Source organism: Oncorhynchus nerka, linkage group LG8 (assembly GCF_034236695.1).
Source record: "Oncorhynchus nerka isolate Pitt River linkage group LG8, Oner_Uvic_2.0, whole genome shotgun sequence".
NCBI classification, from domain to species: Eukaryota; Metazoa; Chordata; class Actinopteri; order Salmoniformes; family Salmonidae; genus Oncorhynchus; species Oncorhynchus nerka.
This window is the reverse complement of record NC_088403.1, coordinates 45,119,949-45,140,965: the sequence shown is the minus strand read 5'-3', so window position 1 is coordinate 45,140,965 and position 21,017 is coordinate 45,119,949. Positions and strand designations below refer to the sequence as shown.

General features: G+C 42.4%; 1 long non-coding RNA gene and 1 pseudogene across 1 annotated transcript; both read right to left on the bottom strand.

Annotated features, from left to right (window-relative positions):
* Positions 1 to 219: 219 nt before the first annotated feature.
* Positions 220 to 9,569, bottom strand: LOC135572929 (natural killer cell receptor 2B4-like; annotated as a pseudogene).
* Positions 9,570 to 15,964: 6,395 nt separating this feature from the next.
* LOC115133398 (uncharacterized) lies at positions 15,965 to 17,462 on the bottom strand. Its single transcript, XR_003864200.2, has 5 exons — positions 17,126 to 17,462; positions 16,971 to 17,024; positions 16,770 to 16,844; positions 16,574 to 16,636; positions 15,965 to 16,405 (listed from the first exon to the last, which is right to left on the bottom strand). It is a non-coding gene; the product is annotated as an uncharacterized LOC115133398 (long non-coding RNA).
* Between the last annotated feature and the right edge of the window lie 3,555 nt (positions 17,463 to 21,017).

Sequence of the window (21,017 nt, the reverse complement as noted above, 5' to 3'; positions counted from 1 at the left end):
TGTTTATTTAAGATGGTTAGGAAGGCATTTAAAAAAAATATCCAGGCATCCTCTACTGACGGGATGAGATCAATATCCTTCCAGGATACCCCGGCCAGGTCGATTAGAAAGGCCTGGCATAAATCAACCTCACTAATCAATGTCACGCTATTATCTACAACTCTTTTCTTTCATCAAGAAAGATACATAGGAGCTTGTCTGATCACCACGCCTACTAAATCAAATCAAATCAAATTTTATTGGTCACATACACATGGTTAGAAGATGTTAATGCGAGTGTAGCGAAATGCTTGTGCTTCTAGTTCCGACAATGCAGTAATAACCAACGAGTATTCTAACCTAACAATTCCAAAACAAGTGTAAAGGAATAAAGAATATGTACATAAAGATATATGAATGAGTGATGGTACAGAACGGCATAGGCAAGATGCAGTAGATGGTATCGAGTACAGTATATACATATGAGATGAGTAATGTAGGGTATGTAAACAAAGTGGCATAGTTTAAAGTGTCTAGTGATACATGTATTACATAAAGATGCAGTAAATGATATAGAGTACAGTATATACTTATACATATGAGATGAGTAATGTAGGGTATGTAAACATTATATTAAGTAGAATTGTTTAAAGTGGCTAGTGATATATTTTTACATCAATTTCCATCAAATTTCCATTATTAAAATGGCTGGAGTTGAGTCAGTGTGTTGACAGCAGCCACTCAATGTTAGTGGTGGCTGTTTAACAGTCTGATGGCCTTGAAATAGAAGCAGTTTTTCATTCTCTCGGTCCCTGCTTTGATGCACCTGTACTGACCTCGCCTTCTGGATGATAGCGGGATGAACAGGCAGTGGCTCGGGTGGTTGTTGTCCTTGATGATCTTTATGGCCTTCCTGTGACATCGGGTGGTGTAGGTGTCCTGGAGGGCAGGTAGTTTGCCCCCGGTGATGCGTTGTGCAGACCTCACTACCCTCTGGAGAGCCTTACGGTTGTGGGCGGAGCAGTTGCCATACCAGGCAGTGATACAGCCCGACAGGATGCTCTCGATTGTGCATCTGTAAAAGTTTGTGAGTGCTTTTGGTGACAAGACAAATTTCTTCAGCCTCCTGAGGTTGAAGACACGCTGCTGCGCCTTCTTCACGATGCTGTCTGTGTGGGTGGACCAATTCAATTTGTCCGTGATGTGTACACCGAGGAACTTAAAACTTACTACCCTCTCCACTACTGTTCCGTCAATGTGGATACGGGGGTGCTCCCTCTGCTGTTTCCTGAAGTCCACAATCATCTCCTTAGTTTTGTTGACGTTGAGTGTGAGGTTCTTTTCCTGACACCACACTCCAGGGCTCTCACATCCTCCCTGTAGTCCGTCTCGTCATTGTTGGTAATCAAGCCTACCACTGTAGTGTCGTCCGCAAACTTGATGATTGAGTTGGAGGCGTGCATGGCCACGCAGTCGTGGGTGAACAGGGAGTACAGGAGAGGGCTCAGAACGCACCCTTGTGGGGCCTCAGTGTTGAGGATCAGCGGGGTGGAGATGTTTACCTACCCTCACCACCTGGGGGCGGCCCGTCAGGAAGTCCAGTACCCAGTTGCACAGGGCGGGGTCGAGACCCACGGTCTCGAGCTTGATGACGAGTTTGGAGGGTACTATGGTGTTAAATGCTGAGCTGTAGTCGATGAACAGCATTCTCACATAGGTATTCCTCTTGTCCAGATGGGTTAGGGCAGTGTGCAGTGTGGTTGCGATCGCGTCGTCTGTGGATCTATTTGGGCGGTAAGAAAATTGGAGTGGGTCTAGGGTGTCAGGTAGGGTGGAGGTGATATGGTCCTTGACTAGTCTCTCAAAGCACTTCATGATGACGGAAGTGAGTACTACGGGGCGGTAGTCCTTTAGCTCAGTTACCTTAGCTTTCTTGGGAACAGGGACAATGGTGGCCCTCTTGAAGGATGTGGGAACAACAGACTGGGATAAGGATTGATTGAATATGTCCGTAAACACACCAGCCAGCTGGTCTGTGCATGCTCTGAGGATGCGGCTGGGGATGCCATCTGGGCCTGCAGGCTTGCGAGGGTTAACACGCTTAAATGTTTTACTCACGTCGGCTGCAGTGAAGGAGAGTCCGCAGGTTTTGGTAGCGGGCCGTGTCAGTGGCACTGTATTGTCCTCAAAGCGGGCAAAAAAAGTTATTTAGTCTGTCTGGGAGCAAGACATCCTGGTCCGGGACGGGGCTGGTTTTCTTTTTGTAATCCGTGATTGACTGTAGACCCTGCCCCATACCTCTTGTGTCTGAGCCGTTGAATTGCAACTCTACTTTGTCTCTATACTGACGCTTAGCTTGTTTGATTGCCTTGCGGAGGGAATAGCTACACTGTTTGTATTCGGTCATGTTTCCTGTCACCTTGCCCTGGTTAAAAGCAGTGGTTCGCGCTTTCAGTTTCACGAGAATGCTGCCATCAATCCAAGGTTTCTGGTTTGGGAATGTTTTAATCGTTGCTATGGGTACGACATCATCAATGCACTTTCTAATGAACTCGCTCACTGAATCAGCGTATTCATCAATATTGTTGTTTGCGCAATGCGGAATATATCCCAATCCACGTGATCGAAGCAGTCTTGAAGCGTGGAATCAGATTGGTCGGACCAGCGTTGAACAGACCTGAGCACGGGAGTTTCTTGTTTTAGTTTCTGTTTGTAGGCTGGAAGCAACAAAATTGAGTCGTGGTCAGCTTTTCCAAAAGGAGGGCGGGGGGGCCTTGTATGCGTCGCAGAAGTTAGAATAGCAATGATCCAGGGTTTTACCAGCCCTGGTAGCACAATCGATATGCTGATACAGTTTAGGGAGTCTTGTTTTCAGATTAGCCTTGTTAAAATCCCCAGCTACAATGAATGCAACTATGGTTTCCAGTTTGCATAGAGTCAAATAAAGTTAGTTCAGGGCCATCGATGTGTCTGCTTGGGGGGGAATATATACGGCTGTGATTATAATTGAAGAGAATTCCCTTGGTAGATAATGGGGTCGACATTTGATTGTGAGGAATTCTAAGTCAGGTGAACAGAAGGACTTGAGTTCCTGTATGTTGTTATGATCACACCACGTCTCGTTAATCATAAGGCATACCCCCCCGCCCCTCTTCTTACCAGAAAGATGCTTTCTGTCGGCGCGATGCGTGAAGAAACCAGCTGGCTGCACCGACTCCATTAGCGTCTCTCTCGAGTGAGCCATGTTCCCGTGAAGCAAAGAACGTTACAGTCTCTGATGTCTCTCTGGAATGCTACCCGTGCTCGGATTTCATCAACCTTATTGTCAAGAGATGGACATTGGCGAGTAGTATGCTAGGGAGTGGTGCGCGATGTGCCCGTTTCCGGAGCCTGACCAGAAGATCTCTTCTTTTGCCTCTTTTACGACGTCGTTGTTTGGGTCGTCGGATGTGATCCAATCCATTGTCCTGGGGGGAAGGCAGAACACAGGATCCCCTTCGGGAAAATCATATTCCAGGTCGTCATGATGGTGAGTTGACGTTGCTCTTATATTCAGTAGTTCCTCCCGACTGTATGTAATGAAACATAAGATTACCTGGGGTACCAATGTAAAAAAACAAAATACTGCATAGTTTCCTAGGAACGCGAAGCGAGGCGGCCATCTCTGTCGGCGCCGGTCAGTGGAAGTCCTCATGCTCAGAGATGTAGTGACATTTCAGAATCTCCTAATTGTAACTAGACCTTCAAAGAAAGGCATAAGGCCTTATGATATTCTGTAGATATGAGAAATAATAACGGGAGAAGATTACAATAGTGAAAAAGAAAGCAAATAGTGTAGTTTGTGATGAAATTAAACAGTAACATCTAGGCCTATCTACAGAATATACACTTGTAAGATGGGGAGGGTTCCATATCTATGGAAGGCCCAGCTTATGACCACATCCTGTTCAGCTCACAGTACTTCCTGGTAGGGAGAAGGGGGGCCTTCTGGGTGTCCAAATGTGATCTTGTCATACAGAGTCTGCAGCTACATGTGACAGATATTCAAGAAGAAACTGTTTCAGCATCAAGAAAGGTAGTGACTTTTCTCAAAGTAGACTACATAGTCTTCCATTCAATCACATACATTTTACCATTATGACCATTTATATCTTACCTTGTTCAGTCTTGGGATAACCAGATCATTGACAGTTTCATGGATGGATATTGGGTTTACATGACTGTTTGATCTTGTCTGGAATCAAAACACAGCCCATTACAATACAGTACATACAGCTTTAACACATTCAGATACATAATAAGGCAATGTATACTTACATCTCTACTTCTTGTGTTGTCCATAATATCAGCATATATTGTGTTGTCAGTTAGATCTGCTGTGTTTAATAAGAACAAAATATCAACCAATCAGAAACATTTTATACGGGATATCAACAAACATACCCAGGAATTAATTAGGGGTTTTTCTCATTTCTAGCAAATCCCCCCCAAAATCATAGCAGCTGAAGAATACTTCTAGAACCAACAGAAATGTCACCTTAAGTATAGCTGAGGCCCCTAAGCTGTACATACCTGTGTTACTTTGGCCCCTGCAGTAGCACACTGCCACAGCTACAGTGAGGATCAGCACCACAGCGCCTCCTACTGATATTCCAATGTAGATGGTTTACCACACCAGTCCTGTCACATATTGTACAACACACATGATTAGACGATACAATATGATAAAGACTGAATGGCTCTATATCATGTACAGTACATCCAATGTAATCACATTGCGTTCAACATTATCGTGTAAGCACACTGAAAAGTGTATGGAAGGGATTATTATGATATCTAGGTACCTGGGGTGGATGTGTCATTACTACACTTTGCCATCTCAAAGGCAGTTTTCCAACTGACTAGGTTGGAGGCGTTGCACTTTACACTGATGTTTCTCTCTGCTGATGAGAGAGAGAAGTAAATCTGCTGGGCGTCCCCGTAGATCTCATTGTCTCTCTCCCAGGTGTAGGTAATGTTGGGGTAGCAGGACACGTTGCACACCAGCCGTACCGTACAGGAGCAGTTGGCCAATAGCTTGATGTCTGTCTGGATCGCCACCTTGGATATAGGCTCTGACCAACCAGGAGAGAGATACAGACTCGTAATCAGTCTTCTAAATTAACCCTACCATAGCCATACCACCAGGAGAAAGACGACTTGAAAATGTGATGGAAATTGAATAACGCTTGGTGAGTCAGGTCAGTATAAAACCAAAAAATCTGTGTTATAGTTTAAAAATCGTCAGCCATGTTTATGGATATAAATAAGAATTATATTCAAATAGGATTTAAAAAATGATGATAACAGCCTACCGTGGACCTTCAGAGTGATGGTCTTACTGCCAATCTGACCTTTGTCCCCTTCGCCTGTAAGTAGAAAATCCCCTGAGTCTTGCAGTGTCAGTTCTCTGACTGTTAAACTGTAGTTGTTGGTGTTCATCTTTAGTCTCCCCTCAAACTGGGATCCAGGGGAATATACAACTTCTGTGTTGAATTCTGTAATATAATTTCCCATATATTTCCACAACAAGGATTTGAAATGTCCCGCCTCTAAGCCTGCCTGCAGCTCCATGGAGTCCCCCACTCTCTTGTTGATCAGAGGAACACCCACATCTGAAACACACAAATACATACGTTATAAAGGTGATTTTCTTTCTTTTTCTGACATCAGTCAATGGTTGCGCACTGTATTACAATGATCTTATTACTGTATAATTATTCATATAAGTACGATGTAGCATGTGATGTAATTACTCATTGTTACACTGCAATACTTGTTACAGTGTGACTGTAATACTATAATACAATAATACACTACAATGCAAAGTCCTACATAATCAATAATAGATTAGATTATGGATTGGATTTATATACAGCGCATTTCCAGGTTTCATTTATGCTGTACGTGGAACTTTGTATATTTTCACTTTATATATCTGTGTGTGTGTCCTTTTTAACTTCATTAAAGTCCACTCCTCCCCCACATTCAGTAGAACAGGATGAGATGACAGGAAAAGAGAAGTGGGGGTGGATCTGATAACCCCTCCTCAGCTCACAAGTACAAATACCTCTGTGTTTACTGTGTAATTATTCACCAGAAATGCATCATATACTGCATGAGCAACGTTATAATTACATATCAGTCTGAAGTAAAGAATTATAAACCCTTACACGAAAAATCCTGTCTTGAATTAAGAAAAAAACAGTTACAGTTCATTTAAGAATTTAAGACTTACTGCAGTTATCCCAGTCAGACAATGTATCATATTATTTAATAGAAACAATAATTTGATACAGTCCCATATCGCCTTAAAATGTAGTGAATGACAGCCATTAGGCACAGGGTCATAAGATCTGTTGCATTCTAGAAGCACTGCAACAGCTGCTGACCCAACCACACTCATTCAAAACTGCAGAAAACACACATATGTTCCTGAATAAAGGTATTATGTAGGTGTTAACAGTAATACAGCAATTGTTTTGAGTTATCCAACCAATCACTGATGATTAGGCATGCTTACAGGCAACACACCATGTAAAAACCAACAAGGAAGTTAGAGAAAGCTGACGGTTTTCCTTACTTCCGCATGCAAGCAAGCTCATGCAATAGATCCTGTTTGGGGATGATTCTACCCTCTTGGTTTCACATTAGAATAAGGAGACCGTTGAAAAGACCCTAAGCAGCCAATTGACTAAAGTCAGAAAGTGGTTATCTGTAAGGGTTTTCCTGTGGTGAAGCGGACCAAAATGCAGCGTGGTGGTTATTCATGTTGTTTAATAAAGGAACTAGACATGAACTAACAAAACAAGAAATGTGCGAAAACCTAAACAGTCCTATCTGGTGCAAACACAGACAGGAACAATCACCCACAAACAGTGAAACCCAGGCTACCTAAGTATGATTCTCAATCAGAGACAACTAATGACACCTGCCTCTGATTGAGAACCATACTAGGCCGAAACATAGAAATACCCAAAACCTAGAACAAACATAGACTGCCCACCCAACTCACACCCTGACCATACTAAATAAATACAAAACAAAGGAAATAAGGTCAGAACGTGACAGTACCACCCCCCCCGCCCCCCAAAGGTGTGGAATCCGGCGACTCCGGCTGCGCTGGACAGGCGGGAGCACCTGTAGGGGTGAGACGAGACAGCCTGGTGCGGGGGGCTGCCACCGGAGGGCTGGTGCGTGGAGGTGGTACCGGATAGACCAGACCGTGCAGGCGCACTGGAGCTCTTGAGCACCGAGCCTGCCCAACCTTACCTGGTTGAATGCTCCAGTGCGGCGAGGTGGAATAGCCCGCACTGGGTTATGCAGGCGAACCGGGGACACCGTGCGCAAGGCTGGTGCCATGTAAGCCGGCCCAAGGAGACGCACTGGGGACCAGATGCGTAGAGCCGGCTTCATGGCACTTGGCTCAATGCTCACTCTAGCCCGGCCGATACGCGGAGCTGGTATGTACCGCACCGGGCTATGCACCCGCACTGGGGACACCATGCGCTCCACAGAATAACACGGTGCCTGCCCGGTCTCTCTCGCCCCCCGGTAAGCACTGGAAGTTGGCACAGGTCTCCAACCTGGCTTCGCCACAATTCCTGTGTGCCCCCCAGTGGGGCTGACTCTCGGGCTTCCATCCGCTCTGCCGTGCTAGCTCCTCATAATGCCGCCTCTCTGCTTTTGCTGCCTCCAGCTCGGCTTTGGGGGCGGCAATATTCCCCTGGCTCTGCCTTGGGTCCTTTCCCGTCTAGAATCTCCTCCCAAGTCCATCTCTCCAAATAGTGTAGCCTCTCCCACTGCTGCTGCTGCTGCCTCTGTTGCTGCTGCTTTTGCCGTTGCCCGTTACCACGCCGCTTGGTCCTGTTGTGGTGGGTGATTCTGTAAGGGTTTTCCTGTGGTGAAGGAGAAGCAGACCAAAATGCAGCGTGGTGGTTATTCATGTTCATTAATAAAGGAACTAGACATGAAATAACTACCAAAACAAGAAATGTGCGAAAACCTAAACAGTCCTATCCGGTGCAAACACAGAGACAGGAACAATCACTCACAAACACACAGTGAAACCCAGGCTACCTAAGTATGATTCTCAATCAGAGACAACTAATGACACCTGCCTCTGATTGAGAACCATACTAGGCCGAAACATAGAAATACCCAAAACCTAGAAAAACAAACATAGACTGCCCACCCAACTCACACCTTGACCATACTAAATAAATACAAAACAAAGGAAATAAAGGTCAGAATGTGACATTATCCATTTAGGCAAGACAGAATGTATCCTGTTTGGTTCCAAACACAAAGTGAACAACTCTTCCAACTTCTTGGTCAAGTTTAATAGTGTAGCGGTGAAGGAAAAATGCTCTGTTACATTCATTGGGATGTGAACTGGACCAACACATAACATGCGAACTTGTGGCTCTGAAGGCCATTGGGAATGTTCACTCCAGGACAAAGATCCTGGCAAGAGGACCCTGGCAACATGTCTGATACAGTGCCACTATGCTTGTATCTCATGGCATAACAACAAATCTGAAAGACAAACTTCCAACGGCCCAAAACAAACTAAAGTGCCAGTTTCCACACAATCTGGTGGTGGTGCAGATTAAACTGTTGATGGTTTTTAAAGTGATACATGACCTTTCCCCCAGTTACTGGTCTGGTTATTTTAATTTCATCACAGACTCTCATAGCCATCACACCAGAGCCAGTGTTGCCAATATGAGATCGCTGCTCTATAGGAGCATGGCTGGAAAAAGCTCTTTCCTTAACACTGGTGCAGAGGAATGGAATGGTGTACCAAACCATATAAAATCTATCAATACACTAGGGAGTTTTAAGATAAACCTTAAGAAAGGGTTTATGTGGAAAATGCTTTAAAACTGTGCAAGTATAATTGTTTCAATGAACGTTACTTGGTAATCTATTTTATTCCTTTTACGGGTTCCTCTCTAATGATGAGATATATTTTGTTTTCATGTTATCTTGTGTTTACTGTATTTTTGTTTTATTGTATTTTCAAGAGGACCACAAAATGGGGATACGTTTTTAAACTTGTTTGTGTCATCCTCGTTGATGGTTCTACTGAGTTTAAAATGTTGAAATAAATAAAAACAGTGACATGACTTACCATAGTGGAGGTTAGAGAGTAGGACAAGCAGTATTCCCTGTTTGGAGAAGCAGGAGAAGGGACCCCCAGACATCTCTTTAAGGTGTTAACTGTTTCCTCTGGCTGTATGTACTTATCTATCACTGTCACTGGTAGCTAGCGGTTGACTAACCAATACACACAGAGAATAAAGAGCAGAAACTTCCTTTTGATGAGGCCTGCTGTTCTATGAAATCATTCCTTTATCTTAGCTGAAAAAGAGGTCACATCCTACCCCTTCACTCAGCTTCCCATTCTACCCTTTCACTCAGCTTCAGAGGCGTGGGGTCTGTCACTGTGTTGATCAGTCTGATGGTGGTGGTTTTGGAGCATGTGTTTCCTAGCTGCTGCTGGTTGTGTGGTTAATGGTCATGGTGTTTCACAGATACCGGTAGCTTTGTTACTTTATGAGCAGACCACTCAATGTTGCAGAGAAAGAGAAAGGAGGGAGATAGAGGACTCGGGGGAAGAGAGAGAGTGAGACAGAGAGCGAGACAGAGAAAGAGAAGACAGACAGAGAGAGAGGGGGGGGGGGGAGAGAGCAAAAATGTCAAAACACTGTCTCTGCAGTTTCATCTAGGCTTCATATGCCTGCAGAAGTGTTTGCTTGACTTCTACTGCATGCTCATAGGTCAGGGTGACTGAGGGACATGAAACACCTGTCAACTTTTTCGGAAGGTAGTAGGTCCCATGTTACTGATAGAGGCCCCGTTTCTACGTTTCATATAGCATCTTGTCGTGATGCCACTTCTAGTGACAATGACCTGGCTGCCGGCTGTCTGTCTCACCACATAGACATTAACACATAGACACAGAAACCCTCTAACTGGAACAGTGACCTTCCAGACCATGCAGGGACACTGGAAATAGCAGTAAGAGTCACACACCACTAATGTCATTAATCGTCATGACCTGTCTGTAGGATGAGGAGGCAATATGGGAGAACTGGTTGCCGTTCATACGTGGTTACTAGATTCTCAGAACTCCAGCAGAGTATATGACATCATAAAACGGATAAGAACTGTTATTTTCAGGCACACTCTTCCCCAAAAAGTCATTCTGAAAATCTCAATGGGTCTTCAGCTGATGGGGTACGGCATTTGAACTTTGCTCATGGGGCATTTATGTTATATTCTTCAAGATTCAATGGGTAGATATAATTAAGTCCAAAAATGGATGCAGAAATAGCTCACACATTGTGGAGCGTAAAATCTATACTAGGCTGAAAGGAGTTTTTACCATATTAGGTTGTATGGAAAAGTTGATGATGATGATACAATCAATATACTGTAAGAAAGCCCTCATGCCATCTGGTGGATAAAAAATAGTTTATTAAAAAAGCACAACGCAAAGACATTGGAAAAGTACAGGCCATTAGAAGAAAACGTGAATAATACTTGTAATATTTTGGAAATTCATATACAAATACGTTATTATATGATCGGAATTACAGATATAACAAATCAAAGATAATATGTTTTAATAAATTTACAACAAAACATTTCAGTACACAATGCAAAGCAGATACAATTGCAGTAGCTGCAGATAAGATGCATCATTTCACCATATAATAAAAAAAACTGTTCCAGTGAAACACAATTAACCCATGTGTTATGCACTTGAGTGAGGACCCAAAAGCGGTTTAACAAAAACAGAGTCCTTTAATGTAAAAACACAGGGAAGACATAGATCCTCTTCAGATGTAGATAATGGCAAAATAGACAACCCGCAGAGAGGGCGACAAATGAAACAAAAAGTCCTTCTGATATTTACAAAAGAGTCCCCTTCTTAGCAGCAGAGGAGAATAGCTGGGTTAGAGTCCCCTTCTTAGCAGCAGAGGAGAATAGCTGGGTTAGCGGCGACAGACTGCTGGTCTCTCTGGGTAGGCGCGGGTCGTAGAGGACAGAGGTACCTGATCACACGTAGCATCAGATGAACAGGCAGATTCCGACAGGACGGGACAAGGGTGAAGCAAACGAGACGATAGTTTGGATCTGGCATGAGAAACTCAAACGAGAATCTGACAAAGAAAGAAGCAGGAACAGAGAGAGAAATAGAGACCTAATCAGAGGGAAAAAGGGAACAGGTGGGAAAAGGGTGAACGAGGTAGTTAGAGAAGATGAGGAACAGCTGGGGGGAGGAGAGAAAGAGAAGGTAACCTAATACGACCAGCAGAGGGAGACGGAGTGAAGAGAAAGAACAGGAACAAGACATAATATGACAATACATGACACCATGCTTAAATACAATATATATGTTTGTTAATAAAATAAGAAAAAAATCCTTAATGTACAAGATGTTATTGTGTGTGTGTGTGTATGTGTGTGTTTGCTTGTGTTTGTTGAATGTGCATAATCCATGTTCCTGTGTTCCTTCTGCTCCTCTTCTGATGGTGTGTCCCTCCATCCCTCCATTGTTCCATCCATTCATCCCTCAATCTTTCCATCAGTCCGCCCATCCCTCCATCTTTCCATCCCTCCATACTTCCATCCCTCCATCCCTCCATCCTTTTATCCCTTCATCCCTCCATCATTCCATTACTCAATCCCTCCATCCCTACCCTCTCAAGGACCTGCAACATATCACCACACAAAGTTGTTTAGGACATGCAGTCAAATAAACTCTTAAGAATCAACCAAAAGACATACATACATATCAGAGCATTCATTCCATATTAGTATCATATTAAGTATCAATAGCATTTGGCTATTAGTCTTACCTGGGATGTGCCTGGCTTCAGACTGAATCTGCCTCAGGTGGGGTTGCTGTTTCTATAAGGTGGAAGATAAAATATCAGAATAATATTACCAGTTATTTACAGAATTATCACGTTTCAGGTAAGACCCAGATGCAGACAACGTCGAAGTAACAACAGTTTATTAATCCAACAGGAGCAGGCAAATGACAGGTCAAGAGCAGGCAGGGATCAGTAATCCAGATAGGTGGTGCAAAGGGACAGGACGGCAGACAGGCTCAGGGTCAGGGTAGGCAGAGGTCAGTAAACCAGATAGGTGGGGCAAAGGGACAGGACGGCAGACAGGCTCAGGGTCAGGGTAGGCAGAGGTCAGTAAACCAGATAGGTGGGGCAAAGGGACAGGACGGCAGACAGGCTCAGGATCAGGGCAGGCAAAATGGTCAACACTGGGAAAACAAGGAAACAGGAACAATCGAGAGACAGGAGCAGAGGGAAAACCGCTGGTAGTCTTGTAGAAACAAAACGAACTGGCAACAGACAAACAGAGAACACAGGTATAAATACACAAGTGATAATGGGAAAGATGGGTGACATCTGGAGGGGGGTGGATTCAATCACAAAGACAGGTGAAACAGATCAGGGTGTGCATATTATCAGGGTGAATCAGGGTGAATATTATACAGCTAGTCAATATGATCGTTTTTAAAATTTTCCGGATCAAGATTTGGCTTTTTCGAGAGAGGCTTTATCACTGCCACTTTTCGTGAGTTTGGTACACATCCAATGGATATGGCGCCACTTATTATCGTCAACATAGTAGGGCCAAGCACGGGAAGTAGCTCTTCCAGTCGTTTAGTTGGAATAGGGTCCAGTATGCAGCTTCAGGATTTAGGGACCATGGCTGATCTTCCTGTCTGGGTTGGCGCCCCCCCCTTGGGTTGTGCCGTGGCGGAGATCTTTGTGGGCTATACTCAGCCTTGTCTTAGGATGGTAAGTTGGTGGTTGAAGATATCCCTCTAGTGGTGTGGGGGCTGTGCTTTGGCAAAGTGGGTGGGGTTATATCCTTCCTGTTTGGCCCTGTCTGGGGGTGTCCTCGGATGGGGCCACAGTGTCTCCTGACCCCTCCTGTCTCAGCCTCCAGTATTTATGCTGCAGTAGTTTATGTGTCGGGGGGCTAGGGTCAGTTTGTTATATCTGGAGTACTTCTCCTGTCCTATTCGGTGTCCTGTGTGAATTTAAGTGTGCTCTCTCTAATTCTCTCTCTCTCTCTTTTTTTCTCTCTCTTGGAGGACCTGAGCCCTAGGACCATGCCTCAGGACTACCTGACATGATGACACCTTGCTGTCCCCAGTCCACCTGGCAGCGCTGCTGCTCCAGTTTCAACTGTTCTGCCTTATTATTATTGGACCATGCTGGTCATTTATGAACATTTGAACATCTTGGCCATGTTCTGTTATAATCTCCACCCGGCACAGCCAGAAGAGGACTGGCCACCCCACATAGCCTGGTTCCTCTCTAGGTTTCTTCCTAGGTTTTGGCCTTTCTAGGGAGTTTTTCCTAGCCACCGTGCTTCTACACCTGCATTGCTTGCTGTTTGGGGTTTTAGTTGAAAGTCTGTGTTGCCCAGCAACAGCCCCAAAACATCACTGCTCTAGAGGAGATCTGCATGGAGGAATGGGCAAAAATACCAGCAACAGTGTGTGAAAACCTTGTGAAGACTGACAGAAAACGTTTGACCTCTGTCATTGCCAACAAAGGGTATATAAAAAAGTATTGAGATACATTTGTGTTATTGACCAAATACTTATTTTCCACCATAATTTGCAAATAAATTCATAAAAAATCCTACAATGTGATTTTCTGGATTTTTTTCCTCATTTTGTCTGTCATAGTTGAAGTGTACCTATGATGAAAATTACTCGCCTCTCTCATCTTTTTAAGTGGGAGAACTTGCACAATTGGTGGCTGACTAAATACTTTTTTGCCCCACTGTAAATTCCAAATAATTTGACTTGTCCTCATGTTTAAAAAGGGCTAATTATAATTTCACCCCTACAGGCCAAGAAACACGAGAGCTTGCGCCACACGTGAAATGGTATGAACTCATACTAAACTAGCATATATCAGACTGCAGCTGGACATATATGCAAATCTAGTATGAGAACACTGACCGAAGTGGACGACTCTCCAGAGTGAAATGAACCTCTCAGACCACGTGACCACAAGCTGACCTGGAAGATACCACAAAGGACAGGGAAAACCAGAGCATCACACCACCAGCTTCAAGTAAATAGAGTGCATTAGTTTTCCGATTGAGCGATTGTTTGTGGCATACAGTATGTATTTATGTGAGAAGCGCTTCCCAGGTCCGTTAAAGACCAACGTTCCTTAGCCTTCCTTCCCAAAAGGAAGATTTTCCGTGGTGCCCCGACTTTTTAGTTAATTAAATTGACATGATTACTGTAATGACGTAATAATAATTAAGGAGAATTGATTTGATAAAATATCAGTCTTCAACTTTGATTATATCAAACACACGACACATGTTAGCTTGTGTATATTTTTGTTTTCAAGAGGACCACAGTGGGGATGTATTTAAACTTGTTTGTGTCATCCTCGTTGATGGTTGTATTGTGATTGTATTGTGTTTAAAATGTTAAATTAAATACAAAATAGATACAAAACTTAACATAGTTAGAGGTTATTGAGTAGGAGAAGTAGTATTCCCTGTTTGGAGAAGCAGGAGAAGGGACCACCAGACATCTCTTTAAGGCTTTGACTGTTTCCTCTGGCTGTATGTCCTTGTCTTTCACTGTCACTGATAGCTAGCAGTTGACTAACCAAAACACACAGAGAAGAAAGAGTAGAGAAAGAGCAGAGACTTCATTTTGATGAGGGCTGCTGTTCTATAAAATAATTCCTATATGTTAGCTGAAAAAGAAGTCACATTCTATAGTTGCTCTCTGAAAATAACCCTTCACTCAGCTTGAGAGTTAGAAGATGAAGCGTGGGTGTGTTTGGGGTCTGTCACTGTGTTGATCAGTCTGATGGTGGTGGTTTTGGAGCATGTGTTTCCTACTGCTGCTGGCTGTGTGGTTAACGGTCATGGTGTTTCACAGATACCGGTAGCTTTGTTACTTTATGAGCAGACCACTCACTGTTGCAGAGAAAGAGAAAGTAGGTAGATAGAGGGCTCGGGCGAAGAGAGAGAGAGCGAGATAGAGAAAGAAAGACTAAGAGTGAGGGGGGAGAGAGAGTGTGAGAGGGGGGATTAGAGAGAGCGAGAGAGAGCAAAAATGTCATAAGTGTCTGTGCAGTTTCCGCTTGGCGTCATATGCCTGCAGAAGTGTTTGCATGATTTCTTCTTCATGCTCATTGGTCAGTGTGGCTGAGGGACATGAAACACCCGCCAACTTTATCGGAAGGCAGTAGGTCTAAGGTTACTGATAGAGGCCTTCTACGTTTCAGGTAACATCTTGTGGTGATGCCACTTCCTGTTTCTGTTTCTCAGGAGCAGTGACAATGACCTGGCTGCCGGCTGTCTGTCTCACCACATAGACATAAACACATAGACACAGAAACCCTCTAACTGGAACGGTGACCTTCCAGACCATGCAGGGACACTGGAAATAGCAGTAAGAGTCACACACCACTAATGTCATTAATCGTCATGACCTGTCTGTAGGATGAGGAGGCAATATGGGAGAACAGGTAGTCATTTATACATAGGTTACTAGATTCTCAGAACCCCTGCAGAGTATATGACATAATAAAACCGAGAGGAACTATTATTTTCAGGCACACTCTTCCCCAAAAAGTAATTCTGAAAATCTCAATGGGTCTTCAGCTGATGGGGTGCAGCAATTGACCTTTGCTCATGGGGCATTTATGTTATATTCTTCAAGATTCAATGTAATTAAGTCCAAAAATGGATGCAGAAATAGCAGATTGCCCTTTAACTCACACATTGTGGAGTCTGAGATCTATACTAGGCTGAAAGGAGGTATGATCAAATGAGGTTTTATGGAAAAGTTGATGATGATGACAATATCCATTTACTGTAAGAAAGCACTCAATCCATCTGGTGGAAAAAAATGTTTATTAATAAAGCACAACGCAAAGATATTGTAAAAGTACAGGCCATTAGAAGAAAACGTGAATAATACTTTTTGGAAATTCATGTACAGATATTTTATTCTATCATCTGAATGACAGAGAAATCAACATCACAATTCAATACACAATACAAAGCAGACACAATTACTGTGGCTGCAGATAAGATCCATCAGCATTACACCTTATAATAAAAAAGCTGCTACAATAAAACACAATTAAACCATGCTTAAATACAATAAAATAAGTAAATAAAATAGGTAAGAACTCCTTAATGTACAAGGTGTTATTTTGTGTGTGTTTGTGTGTGTGTTGAGCGTACAAAAGCCATATTCCAGGTTCCTCCTCGGATGGTGTGTTCTTCCATCCCTCCATCCTTTCATCCCTCCATTACTCAATCCCTCCATCCCTGCCCCCTCAAGTACCTGCAACATTTCACCACACAAAGTTGTTTAGGACATGCAGTCAAACAAACTCTTAAGAATTAAACAAAGAGACATTCTCTAAAGAGACTCATTATACTTTGATATCAGAGCATTAGTTCCATATTAGTATCATATAAAGTATCAATAGCTTATGGCTATTAGTCTTACCTGGGGCTGTACCTGGCTTCACTTGAGAATAGACTGAATCTGTCTCAGGTGGGGTTGCTGTTTCTGTAAGGAGTGAGGATAAAACATCAGAATAATATAACAGTTATATACAGAATATTGTGCAGCTAGTCAATATGGGGTCAGAGGTGTGAGGTTATAATAGAGGGAATATGGAAGGAGGGATGTCCAGTCTTACCTTTCTTCTTCTTGGCTTTGGCCTTCTGTTTAAAGTCAACCTCAGCATAGGTCACATCAACAGGTCCAGTTGCTGCTGAAAATGGACATTTCCAGTCAACAAATTAAGGAATTAGCTTATTGAATATTCTACATCTTTTTCGAAACTCCAAAATCACACATGTAGATTTCACTGACTGCCAACCTGTAGAATTGGTCTCACCTGTGGTCTTCCCTGTCTTGACCTCAGAATAGACTGGATTTTCTTTTGGATCAGCTGTCCAAAAGGAGGGGGAGAGAATTTGTTTGTTTTTATCACATGTGATGAGTAAAAAACACTGCTACATTTTGTATGAATTTATGTGACAGTTGAGTTACTTTTCTTTTTCTTGTCCAACTTTCTGTGTTGAATCTGTACATCACATCACTTGGTCCAGCAGTAGCAGCACCAGCATCTGAAATATACAGGTAATACACTAATATCTCTACTTACTGTTAGTATGTCAGTAATATTAAACATATGAAGAACAACTGCAACAACAACTATATACTGTATTCATGCTAAACTTAACATACAGGTAGCCTAGTGCTTAGTAACCAAAATGTTGCTGGGCCAGTAACCGAAAGTTTGCTGGATCGAATCCCTGAGTTGACAAGGTAAAAATCTGTAATTCTGCCCCTGAGCAAGGCAGTTAACCCACTGTTCCCCAGGCTCTGAAGACGTGGATGTCGATTAAGGCAGCCAACCGCATCTCTCTGATTCAGAGGGGTTGGGTTAAATGCGGAAGACATATTTCATTTGAAGGCATTCAGTTGTACAACTGACTAGTTATCCCCCTTTCCCAGTACCATTGTCATTACTGTCTGAGGGTGTGATTGTATCATAGATGTTAGCGCCACCTGTTGGCCAAAGAAGAGAGAAAGATTAATAGGTTGGTTTTTCATCAGCTTGCCTAGGGACATAGACTACGGTAACATCTACATAAAGTTAATGGTGAAAAGTCAGAATGTGAAGTTACAGAGAGGAGAGTGACAGTGGTCTGGGATGATAGACTGACCATGCTGCAGATTATTGTACCCAGCATCAGGAGCCTGGCCCTGGGTAGATCCTTGGTCCTGTTGGGGGTCCAGGTTGGTGCTCTGGGGCTGGGGGGGCCTACAGGGAGAGAGATACTCATGAAACACACAGATTATATTTTACTGTATGAAAAGGAACGTAGTTGAAAGGTGTACTCACGAGAACATTATGTTGCAACGGGAATCTGTAATGAGAATAGCATACTATTATACTGTATCAAGTCATTACTGTTTTAAACTTTTGTAATTAGACATTTTTCTCCTAAACATGAACCAAAAAGTGAAATGAGAATTTATAAAAGTCTCACCTTTGGCTTTTTTATATGGACACAGCAGTACCAGGAGAAAGGCCAGTAGAACACCAGCAACAACCAGGCCCACAACCACTCCTACTAGGACTGATGTAGAGGGTCCAGGAGTTACTTCAGACTGATATGCAATTATAATGTTGCCCATGCATGTTGCCCATGCATTATATGATGCATTTCTGGTGAATAATTACACATTAAACACATTGGTATTTGTACTTGTGAGCTGAGGAGGGGTTATCAGATCCACCCCCACTTCTCTTTTCCTGTCATCTCATCCTGTTCTACTGAATGTGGGGGAGGAGTGGACTTTAATGAAGTTAAAAAGGACCCACACACAGATACATAAAGATATAAAGTGAAAATATGCAAAGTGCCACGAACAGCATAAATGAAACCTGGAAATGCGCTATATAAATCCAATCTATTATAATCTATTATTGAATAGATAGGACTTTGCATTACAGTTTATTATTGTGTAATTTTTCATGTAGGCACACTGTAACAAGTATTACAGGCACACTGTAACAAGTATTACAGGCACACTGTAACAAGTATTACAGGCACACTGTAACAAGTATTACAGGCACACTGTAACAAGTATTACAGGCACACTGTAACTAGTATTACAGGCACACTGTAACTAGTATTACAGTCACACTGTAACAAGTATTACAGGCACACTGTAACAAGTATTACAGGCACACTGTAACAAGTATTACAGGCACACTGTAACTAGTATTACAGTCACACTGTAACAAGTATTACAGGCACACTGTAACAAGTATTACAGGCACACTGTAACAAGTATTACAGTCACACTGTAACAAGTATTACAGGCACACTGTAACAAGTATTACAGGCACACTGTAACTAGTATTACAGGCACACTGTAACTAGTATTACAGGCACACTGTAACAAGTATTACAGGCACACTGTAACAAGTATTACAGGCACACTGTAACAAGTATTACAGTCACACTGTAACAAGTATTACAGTCGCACTGTAACAAGTATTAGAGTGTAACAATAAGTAATTACAACACTTGCTACATTGTACAACATGAATAATTACACAGTAATAAGATCATTGTAATATAGTGTGCAATCATCGATTGATGTCAGAATTATAAAAAATATATATATATATATTTACCCTTTATAATGTGTGAAAGGATATTGCAGAATTCAACTCAGAAGTTGTATATTCACCTGGATCCCAGTTTGAGGGGAGACTAAAGATGAACACCAACAACTACAGTTTAACAGTCAGAGAACTGACAAGATTCAGGGGATCTAAACTATGCCAGGTGAAGGGGACAACGGTCAGATTGGCAGTAAGACCATCACTCTGAAGGTCCACGGCAGGCTGTTATCCCCATTTTTGCATCCTATTTTCATGTCATTGTTATGTATATCCATAACCATGGCTGATGATCTTTAAACTATAATACAGATTTTGTGGTTTCATACTGACCTTACTCACCAAGCGTTGTTAAATATCCATCCCATTTTCAAGTTGTCTATCTCCTGGTGGTATGGCTATGATAGGTTTCATTTAGAAGACTGATTATGAGTCTCTATCTCTCCCCTGGTTGGTCAGAGCCTAAATCCACGGTTGCGATCCAGACAGACAGATCAAACTATTGGCCAACCACTCTTGTTACGGTAAAAACCTGATTTTGCTATGTTTTATACGCAGCACCAGTCAAAAGTTAGGACACACTTACTCATTCAAGGGTTCTTTACTTTTGCTATTTCCTACAATGTAGAATAACAGTTAAGCCTTCAAAACTATGAAATAACACATATGGAATCATGTAGTAACCCAAAATGTGTTAAACAAATCTAAATATATTTTATATTTGACATGAAAGCATTGCACACTCTTGGCATTCTCTCAACCAGCTTCATGAAGTAGTCACTTGGAATGCATTTCAAGTAACAGGTGAGCATTGTTAAAAGTTATCTTGTAGAATTACTTTCCTTCTTAAATTAATGTGTTTGAGCCAATCTGTTGTGCAAGGTAGGGGTGGTATACAGAAGATATACCTATTTGGTAAAAGACCAAGTCCATATTATGGCAAGAACAGCTCAAATAAGCAAAATGAAACGACAGTTCATAAATACTTTAACTTCTTATGGGCAGGTGGGACGGTAGCGTCCAACATCCGGTGAAATTGCAGAGCGTGAAATTCAAACTACAGAATTATAAATGTTTTACTTTCATAAAATCACAAGTGTAATACATCAAATGAAAGCTTAACTTCTTGTTAATCCAGCTGCTGTGTCAGATTTTTAAAAGGCTTTACGGCAAAAGCACACCATGCGATTATCTGAGGACAGCGCCCCGCATTCAAAACCATGAAAAACATGTTTCAACCAGGCAGGTGCGACACGAAAGTCAGAAATAGCGCTATAATAAATGCCTTACCTTTGATGATCTTCTTCTGTTGGCACTCCAAAAGGTCCCAGTTACATCACAAATGGTCCTTTTGTTTTATAATGTCATTCTTTATATCCATAAAAACTCAGTTTAGTTGGTGCACTTCAGTCAATAATCCACCCAGTTTCCCTCCATCAAAACGCATACAAAATTAATCCCAAACTTTACTAATAAACTTTTCCAAACAAGTCAAACAACGTTTATAATCAAACCTTAGGTACCCTAATATGTAAATAAACGATAACATTTAAGACGGAGAATCGTTATTGTCTTTACCGGAGAAAAAAATACCACAGAAAGCACTCTCATTCACGCGCTTGGAAACACTACAGCCAAAATGGGCCACCTAGAAAAACTACAATTTCTGGCAAATTTTTCCAAAAACCAGCCTGAAACTCTTTCTAAAGACTGTTGACATCTAGTGGAAGCCCTAGGAAC